A 9391-nucleotide genomic window follows, 5' to 3' on the forward strand; every position below is an offset into this window, starting at 1 on the left:
ATCTTCCTTTGTTCTTCTGACCTTCACAAGTCTATTCTATGCTCTCACCACTTTGACCTTGTGCTCACTTGTTCTTCTGACCTTTATATGTCATTCTGTGCCTCCCTTGCTCTGACTTTGCTCTCACCTTCAGTACTTTCGCTTTGTCCCTTCTCACTTTGACTTAACTTTGTCTTTCAGAACTCGTGCCTTGCTCTCCTAAGTTCAACTTTGTCCTGACTTTCAGAGTCCTTGCCCTTACCCTTTGACTTTTTAATATACTGACTGAAATACAGTCACTTCTTTGTCACTCGATATTGATGGGAATGAGCAAAAAGGCATCGACTTGGGCAATATTCAGGGTCTGTTTGTACAGAGGATTAACAACATGTTTATATATCATATGTAGACTATATGATATTTGTGTAGTAATTGTTAGGGACAGCTGTTATATATTGTTGTTATAGACTCGGGGAAACAAAAACACCAAAAAACAACCAAACAATGCAAGAACAAGAATGAATGGAAATACATATATTAAGTTGCAGAACTTATCTTATCCATTATTATCCACTGGGTTAGATAATTATTTGATATTATCATATCATTTTATCCACATTTGTATTATATTATTTTTATCTATTATGTATATTCATTCTAAGTTGTCTAATCACAGAAGATGGTGTTTCTATCAGTCCAATCTAAAGTGTGTTTAATGTGTAAGTACATTCCTTTTGATAATTAGAGTATAATTTGATGAATACAGCAGTACAAATCTTATCAAAATTTCACATGAAACAGGAAAGTTATAGAAATTTAAAGTGGAATAATACCCAATGTGTGGAATGTGTGAATGCAGCTAAATTGATTTTTTTTTTTTCAACTTCATATCCATTGACTGGACACATACATTTATGTTAAGGATAATGTCATTTCCCCTGCTTTCTGAAAGATAATTAATTTGCTCTGTTTAATGTCCATCAATGAATTAAAATATTTTTGAATCGCTTTTACAGTTTCTTTGTATCATTGTCTTGCTATGACATCATAAATGGTTGTAGCCTTGTCATCTAGCAATGGGGGCACTGGAACTTTAGAAATTCAAAGCTTTTGAATTGAATATTGTCCCATTAAAATCAAACTTCACTGATGTTTTCTATGATATTGCTGTATTCATGCAATCCTCAAATACATTTTTATATCATTCCCCTTTAAGCTCACATGTTCTTGCAGAATAGTGCTCTTGAGCATAACCACATTGTAGAAGAGCCAACAATGTTATCATCTCATCATAACTTCTCAATTTATTTGCACAGCGGAAATCATGAAGATCACATTTTCAGTGGAGAATTGAATTGCCACCCTTCCCCATTGTAACAGCTCTCATAACTAGATTGCAATTAAGACTTACAATGATGTGATGCAAATGATTAAACTTATTCTGTGTGATGTTACGGAAGCAAACAAAATTTAGTGGAGATTGCTGTACGTTGTCAGTTGAAGTCTTGTAAAGGTGATGACAGCCCCTCTTTTGATTTGCATTTGCAAATACACTGTTATATCTTTGACTAAAACATGTCAAACTTTCAGAATCCTTGATATGTCATTTTTGTTCTAGGCTTATTGTGAATAAATGTGTACATTGCTGTCAATTATATTTGACTCTGTTTATTTGAGCCAGATCACAGGTGCTGTGAAATTGCACTCTCTTGATGAGTGACTTGTGGTATCAGTGCATTTGATGAGTTGCGTATTGAGACATGTATAAAAATGAAAAAGGTATAATTAGGTGACAATTCACACATTTGAAAGTACACTGTATCCCTAACTTGTCATTTTGCAGATATGAAAAACGAATACAGTTGTAGACAGCCCTGTTTTGTTTTGTGTGTACATCTACATAACCACGATTACACGCCTTTAACTATATGTGACCCACCACGTCAAAAGGATCCGAAAGTTGCGGACGCCTTAACCAAGAAAATAGAGTTTGAAATCAGATCATCAAAATCGGTCAAAACCATCGAATTTCTGTTTTTGGGCCTACTTTAGGAGTCTAATATTTCGTTTATCATCTGCCGAAATTTTGAAGCTTAATGATCAAAGAAAAGGCAAGAAATAAGCGTTTTTGTGGGCCATGAAGTTTTCTGACTTTCAACGGAACAGAAACGTGTCCGACGATTTGGATTTCGCGCCGGGAATAGACTCCGCCCCTAGCAACGAGAGAGTGATCTCATTGGTTAGTGAGTGGCATCCTGGTCACTGATTGGTCCTGCGTAGACCGCTGGCGCTAAGCTTGAATGAACATTGCGGTGGTACAAGAGCGTGCCTTCTATTGTTAGGAGGTGAAAACTGTGTTACCTTCCCTCGAGTACGATTGCGTCCGCAGTAAAAAATTTTTGAAGGCGGTTTTCTCGAAACGCTGATTTCCTAGACTACTCGACATGCTCTTATGAAATCATTGATATCTCCGGCCGCAACAGAGGACTTTTATGAGTCGCGTTATATATGAAATTAAAGTGGCAGAGGAAGGGCATAATATTTCGTAATTTTCAGAAAATCGACCTTCCCCGACTTTCGGATCCTTTGTCTTTGTCGATTTCTGGTATTGGCTCATCCCATGCTTGACCCTTTCGACATAGCTCCTGCAAGACCAATTTCCCTCTGAGAATGAACGGGCTTGCTTAACCCATAGGGTCATACATTGACGAGACAGCACTCGGAAGTCCCCGTCTTGTGAGGGGCGCTTGTCTTTAGATGATATCTTAAAGCCAAGGCAATCCTCTTCAATGTTCCAGCTCATACCCAAGGCCCGCTCGATTTGTAATGCATCATGGTCCAGATCAACTCCAGCTAACTCCTTAGATCTTTCTTCTGGTGGTATGCTCTCTTACACACATGGAGAATTACTCAGCCATTTAGTCAGTCTAAATCATCCTTTGCTGAGAAGGTCACGAAGCTCTAATGCCAGTTGGATGGCCTTCGTTTCAGTCTCTGATGTTACTAAGCAGTCACCAACATAGAAGTTCTTGTAAACTGTCTCGACTGTGATTATCATAATCCTACTGGTTGTCTTCTGCAGTTTGACTCAGTGCAAAACTGCACACACTTGGATTCCAAGTACCACCAAAGAGATGTGAACACATGCGATAGACTAGTGATTGCTTTGAGAGATCTCCTGATTCCCTACACACACACACACACACACACACACACACACAAAAGCTCGGGACATTTCTGTGATGTGGGGTACTCGGACCTGGTGAAACATGGCCTCAATATCCGCAGTCAGTGCGACGGATCCCTTTTGAATCGCAGAAGTACCCCTGCTAAACTTGTTTGTTAGATCCGGCCCTTGTACGATGACATCATTCAGAGCTACGTCTCCACCATATCTGGCTGCAAAATCTAAGACTGTGCGTACTTTCCTTGGTTTTTTTTTTTTTATTTATCACAGGGTGTTGAGGCAAGTTCCAGCGTTTTTGATCAACTTGACTTTGATGTTGTGGTTCGTCATTAACTTCTTCAGCATAACCTTTGTTGAGAAGGTCAGACATGATCCTTCTTTGTATTTGCTGAGAATATATATAGTCATCCTTGGAGAGTTGTCTTCTAAGTGACTCCAAACGCTGTTCGGCTAGATGACGATTATCAGGCAAACGAGTAAGTGTCGTTCTGAATGGGATCGGCAGCTGATAATGTCCACCATCCATGGATTTTTCTTTCTTCCAAATCTCTAATGCCTTCTGGTCATTCACTAACAGACTCCTGTTGTTGGCATCGAGGCATTCCATTCCTTCAAGCTTCGAGAACAACTTGACTTCCTCCTCCAGACCTCCAGCATCAGATATGATGTTTGTAGTGGCTTGGAAATTTTCCTGACGGCTGTCTCCTAATGGGTCATTCAATGTCCAACCAAACAGTTCTGACTGCGTAAACTTCTGACGCTCCTTCCCGTACTTCCACGGGCATTAAGGCCTGGGGGACATCCTGCCCAATCGGCAGAGCGACCTGTTGTTGATTATCGACTGGAAGGTCAAAGTCACGAAGATGTTCATAATTGTTTATGTCTACTTCTGTAGTACTCCATATTTCTAACACTTATGTGAAGATCTAGTCGGGTGTAAACTTGGATATTGAGCCTCTCATCAGACGTTAATCCCTTCACCTTTGACTGAACAGCCTCACATTCAATCCTGTTGTTTGGCCTTTCCAGTGTAGAGATAAACAGGGTCTTTATCTCACCCCCTTGCTTCCAGAGTGTCAGCTAGTTCCTCTGTACAAAAAGAATGTGTTGATCCTGTATTTAGCAAGGCAAATGCTTCTATGCACACGTTTCCATTAGGAGCTTGAACTTGAATGGGAATTATTGGAAGGGCGATTCTATACCTTCCGGCCCCCATGACGTCACTGCTAGTGTGTGATGACGATTCACTGGTGCTAGTAAACACATGCTGATCTGTTTAGGTTGAAGAATCTAACTGTTCAGAAGCTCTGTCTGTTTTCCCTGATGACAAATCAGGATCTTTAAAACTTGGTCTAGTAGACGGACCTCCGGTGCGCAGAAACTTCGTGTGCTTTAGAGTACACCCCTTCACCGAGCAGGTTCTGTTTAGATTTCATCTTGATGACATGCACAGGTAGCAAACAGCTGAAGCACAATCTCTTGTCCCAGGTTAACTGAAGACGTTGATCTGGCTTCATGTCTTTAAACTGTTGACAATAAAAGAGCTCATGTTTAGCCTCACAGAGAAAACATCTCGGTGTACTGACATATGTAGCCGCTGGATTATCTTGACCAACTCTTTACGGTTGCTTATCTCTTGCAACATTCCAAGTGCTCTCAGTGTCTCGGCACAGGTCTTTAGTTGATCGGCAAAGTTCCTGAGTGTTTTGCTGTTATGTCTGTGTGACGTCATGGACCCTCAGTGACTCTCTTAATCCATGCCTCACCAATGACAAAGTCGTTACCATAAGGCAGCATTGGATAATGAATTTCGCTTGGCCTTCACACAAGTTGTAAAGCTTTAGCAACTTGCTATTATCGTCTAAAGTTGAGTCATCTGTCGAGCAGTCAAAGGATCACATGGACTGGAAATACTTAAGCGGATTTTAATCAGACTGCAGAATGTCAATACAGTGTAGTAGATAGACTACATTGTAATTGTTTCCATCACCTGTTGTTATCTCTGACCCTCTTCCAAATGCTGAAATATCTGTGCTTTCACTGGGTGATGATGGCAAAAGCTGTTTAACAGGATATGGAAGGGCTCCATTAGCATCGTTACTTGTGTCCCTTTCAGCAGCCACTAGGTCCCTCCCATCTCGGAGACGGAGTAGAAATTGGAGCCGTTTCAGGTGTTTCCAACTTCACAGCTTCATCATCACTTTGATTTGTACATGTATACAGCTTCCTCGGCCGCTCAGCAATCCAGAGCTTTGTTCGCAGGAGGTATGTCAATTTTTCGTAGTTTCAACTCCGGTTCTTGTCTCTCCAGTTCTTGCTGCTCTTTCAGGGCAGCAACTTCAGCAGTTAGGGCAGCTCGTTTGGCCTTGCTCCGAAGTTTGGACGACGCCCGAGAGCCAGTCTGACTCACAGAATCTTCAGGTCTTCCGTCTGACTTGGCTGTCTCACTCATGGTGGTGCTAACTCAGCTACTCAAGCTGATATTGAACTGATGTGACGTATCACCTTCGGACACCCTGATGACGCCCCCCCCCCAAAAAAAAAAAACAAACAAACAAAAACAAAACAAAAACAAAAACAAACAAACAAACAAACACACACACACACACACACACACACAAAGGGCGACACCCAAGAAGAGATACCGTGCATGGCAGCAGACTCAATACCATTCGGCTTGCATCGAAGTTTGGGCTAAATCAGTGGCATCTATGGGGCAGCCGCAAACATTTCCGAACTCGAAATTAGCGGCACAAATTCATAGCGCCCCACAGACCAACAACCAATTTCCTGCTTCGCAAGCCCGCATATGACGTCACAATGCTGAACTTAGCACAAATTATTCATACTTCATTCTGTACATAACAGACAATATGGATTTTTATTTTGGTTGCCTTTTCTGTCTTCCGATAGGTCTACATGCAACGCAGCACGTAAAGATGCGAACCTATGCCATAATGTCACTGACCTCACAAAATTCTTCTCTGATCGCATATACAGTGCACTCCCGTTATAACGAACACGGTTATAACGAAATTTCGGTTACAACGAAGTAAAAATTCAGACCGCAACATTACCCACTCTATGTTTTGTTTATTTGTTCTGTTATAACGAAATTTCGATATAGCGAAAGAAAACTGCCGGTCCCGAGGACTTCGTTATAACGGGAGTCTACTGTATAACCTTCTCAGGATATCATGACCGCAGTAGGGTACATATTGTAACATTTAAAATTGCGAAATGACCATTTACTGCATCTAAAATTTCGAAAATGTTGAAATTGAATGCATTAGTTTTTAGCACGTGTTTTTTTTTTCTGCTGTACGGGTATTGTAAATGGAAAATGCTCATTTGAATAATACCACTTGTGTCGAAAATATGCTTACATTAAATAAGTAGGACCTAGATAATTATGTGCTTGTAGAAACTACAGTATCTTCAGAATGTTAATTCAATGGTTTGTGTGTATTACTTCACGCCATTAAGAATGAATCAACACTGTACGATTGAATGTGCTGAAAATTTATTACTACAGGAATTGTCAGCATGACGTGAACACAATATGCATAAAACATACACTACTGTATTAAATGATTATAAACCTGTCAAAAATGTTTCTGAGTTTCATTTGTTATTTGTATGTCACTGTGCTCTGAAGAGCATTGCCATAATGTGGAAGTGTGAAATCATTGTCGGAAATGTCGGGAAAAAAAATGCCGACATGTTTGTTAATTTACAGATCAGCAGTTGCGATCTTAACAAATTTAATTTGTAGAGGGAGACAAACTGAAGAAACTCACACCTGAACCTTCATCCCTCTGAATAATATCCTTCTTTCATTTGTGAAATCATTGTTTGAAAGATGTCTGACGTCCAACCCGTAGTGACACATGTGTACATTTCCATGCTGGAGAGAACAGTGTCCCACAGTGTGAAACGCGTTGTGAACACAGTGTGAAATACATGTATTAATCTTCTCACACTGCTAGATTTAAGCCTTTTGACACTATTTTTGTGAATCATCAAATCACAGTGTGAAACAGAACATTTCTCTGTGAACAATTTGGACAAACTATACCACAGTGTGCAATCCATTTTCAAATTAAGCAATTATTAAACGAGATATTAAGAACACACTGTGGGACACTGTTCTTTCCTGTTGTTACAATTTATATGTGAACAAAATATGCTGCCGTCAAAGTCTTTGGTGAAAACCGTTTGGAAATATGCAGTAAAAATAGTCGACACAAATATGCGAATTACGATAGTTTATAAAACCTAACGGACTGTCGGTGTACTAGTTTCTGTTAGTCGTGTTTTCTGTTTCTAATGGTCCATTACGATTTGATTGAAACTGTTCTAATCAGTGGCGGATCCAGGGAGGACCGCAGCCGGCGCACGCCCCCCCCCCCCCTTTATTTTTTGTTGACACAAAAGAAATAAAAATAAAAAAATGGGGGAGGGGTGCGTGCGCCCCCCCCTTTAATTTTGTAAACGCGCCCCCTCTTTACGGAATTCCTGGATCCGCCCCTGCTAATGGTATGTGCTGGTTTAATGGCCCAATAAGTTTTGATTGAGTCTATTCCAATGCCTTCTGTTGGCCCTGGTGGATTCTATTGGTGGAAAGATTTTTTTTTTTTTTTTTTTTTTTTTTTTTTTTTAATGGAATCGTTTCTAGTGAGGTCACGCTACCTTCAGAATGTCAATCACTCATTGCTGTAAAATGCCTGGTAACTTTTAAGAAACCTTTACCCTCGCTTACCGTACACGGTAAACGTGCGGATGTCCCCCCCCCCCCCCCCCCCCAAACTCCCGGGTAACGCGTATGCGCCTTAACTTGTACTAGCACACCAGAAGAGCGTATGAGAGGTACGAGTTAGTACAAGTATGAAAATGCCCTGTTTGAGAAAGGGACTGTACAGTACTGGTTGAGGTAAGGGATTCATGTTTTGAACATTTCTAAGTGATATAATGAGAAACCTCTTATGAAATATGAAAGAGCATGTAATTCTAAGAAGGATTCAACGTTTATTTGATGAAAATTGGCTTTGAAATGGCTGAGATATCCAAAAAAAAAAGTGATAATAATAAAAGGCGACATATGCCACAACTTTATTAGGATCTCTTTGTTTCACCTTGTTTTTGGATATCTCAGCCATTTCAAAACCGATTTTCATCAAATAAACTTTTGATACCCTTTAGAATTGCATGCTCTTTGACATCTAATAGAATGGTTTCTGAATATCTCGCAAAATGTTAAAAGCTGAATCCTCACCTCGACCAGAAACAAGACACATGACTGCGTGATACCCTCAAGCGATTACTTTCACTTTCAGGTTTTGTTCGACTAAACGAATTTTCGATTTATCAAACTGTCATTGGATTTTGATCGACGGGCGACAAGTCCACTAACCAGGAGCGGATCCAGGAATTCCGTAAAGGTGGGACGCCTTTTACAAAAGTGAAAGGGGCGCATGCGCCCACCCCCATTTTTTAAAACCAAAGTTAAAGGGGGCATCCGGTGTGCTCCCCCTGGATCCGCCACTGCTAACAAAAACCGACTTATGAAGAGGAATAACACACGTATAGGACCCACTCGACTATACAATGTAATTGGGACTTTTATTATTTTCATCGACTTACCCGAATATTCCAGCATGAATCTTTACATGCAGACACACACATGCAGAGAGCGGGACGCGACTATAGGGGTGACTGGCACTGTTTAAAGTGCGTGTTCATAGAAGGTTGACGGGCGCAATGCCACCTTAATAAACTGTGGGAGACGGTCTCACAAACTACGTTGTATACCATGGAGCAAATTAGGCCCCTTTCTTTCACTGTTCAGTGGGCAGAATCTGTCACGAATTAATAAGAAAACAACCATTCTGGTTATGAAATAAAATCAGTATGATTCTTGTATGGAGATATTTTTGATTTTGGACATTAATGAAGAAAAATGGAAGTGTTTCAGATTTTTTCCCCTTAAAATAGAAACATTATTATGAATGGCCCCCAAAACATAAGAATTGTTTTTTCGACAAACATAACGCATAAAAAGTTGGTTGCATTGCATTTTGTCATGCGCGATATTGAGTTCATTGTGTGATAAAAGCCGCAGCTTCGCGTGGCCGCTCGCCAACAACTCCCTTCCATGCAAGAGACGATATGCCAGTATAAAGAATGAGCAGTAACTCGTGTTTCAAGCAAGCTGCGAATTATATA

The sequence above is a fragment of the Diadema antillarum genome, unplaced genomic scaffold (genome assembly GCF_040938485.1).
Source record: "Diadema antillarum isolate AM-2024a unplaced genomic scaffold, OU_Dant_1.0 scf00000122, whole genome shotgun sequence".
NCBI lineage: Eukaryota > Metazoa > Echinodermata > Echinoidea > Diadematoida > Diadematidae > Diadema > Diadema antillarum.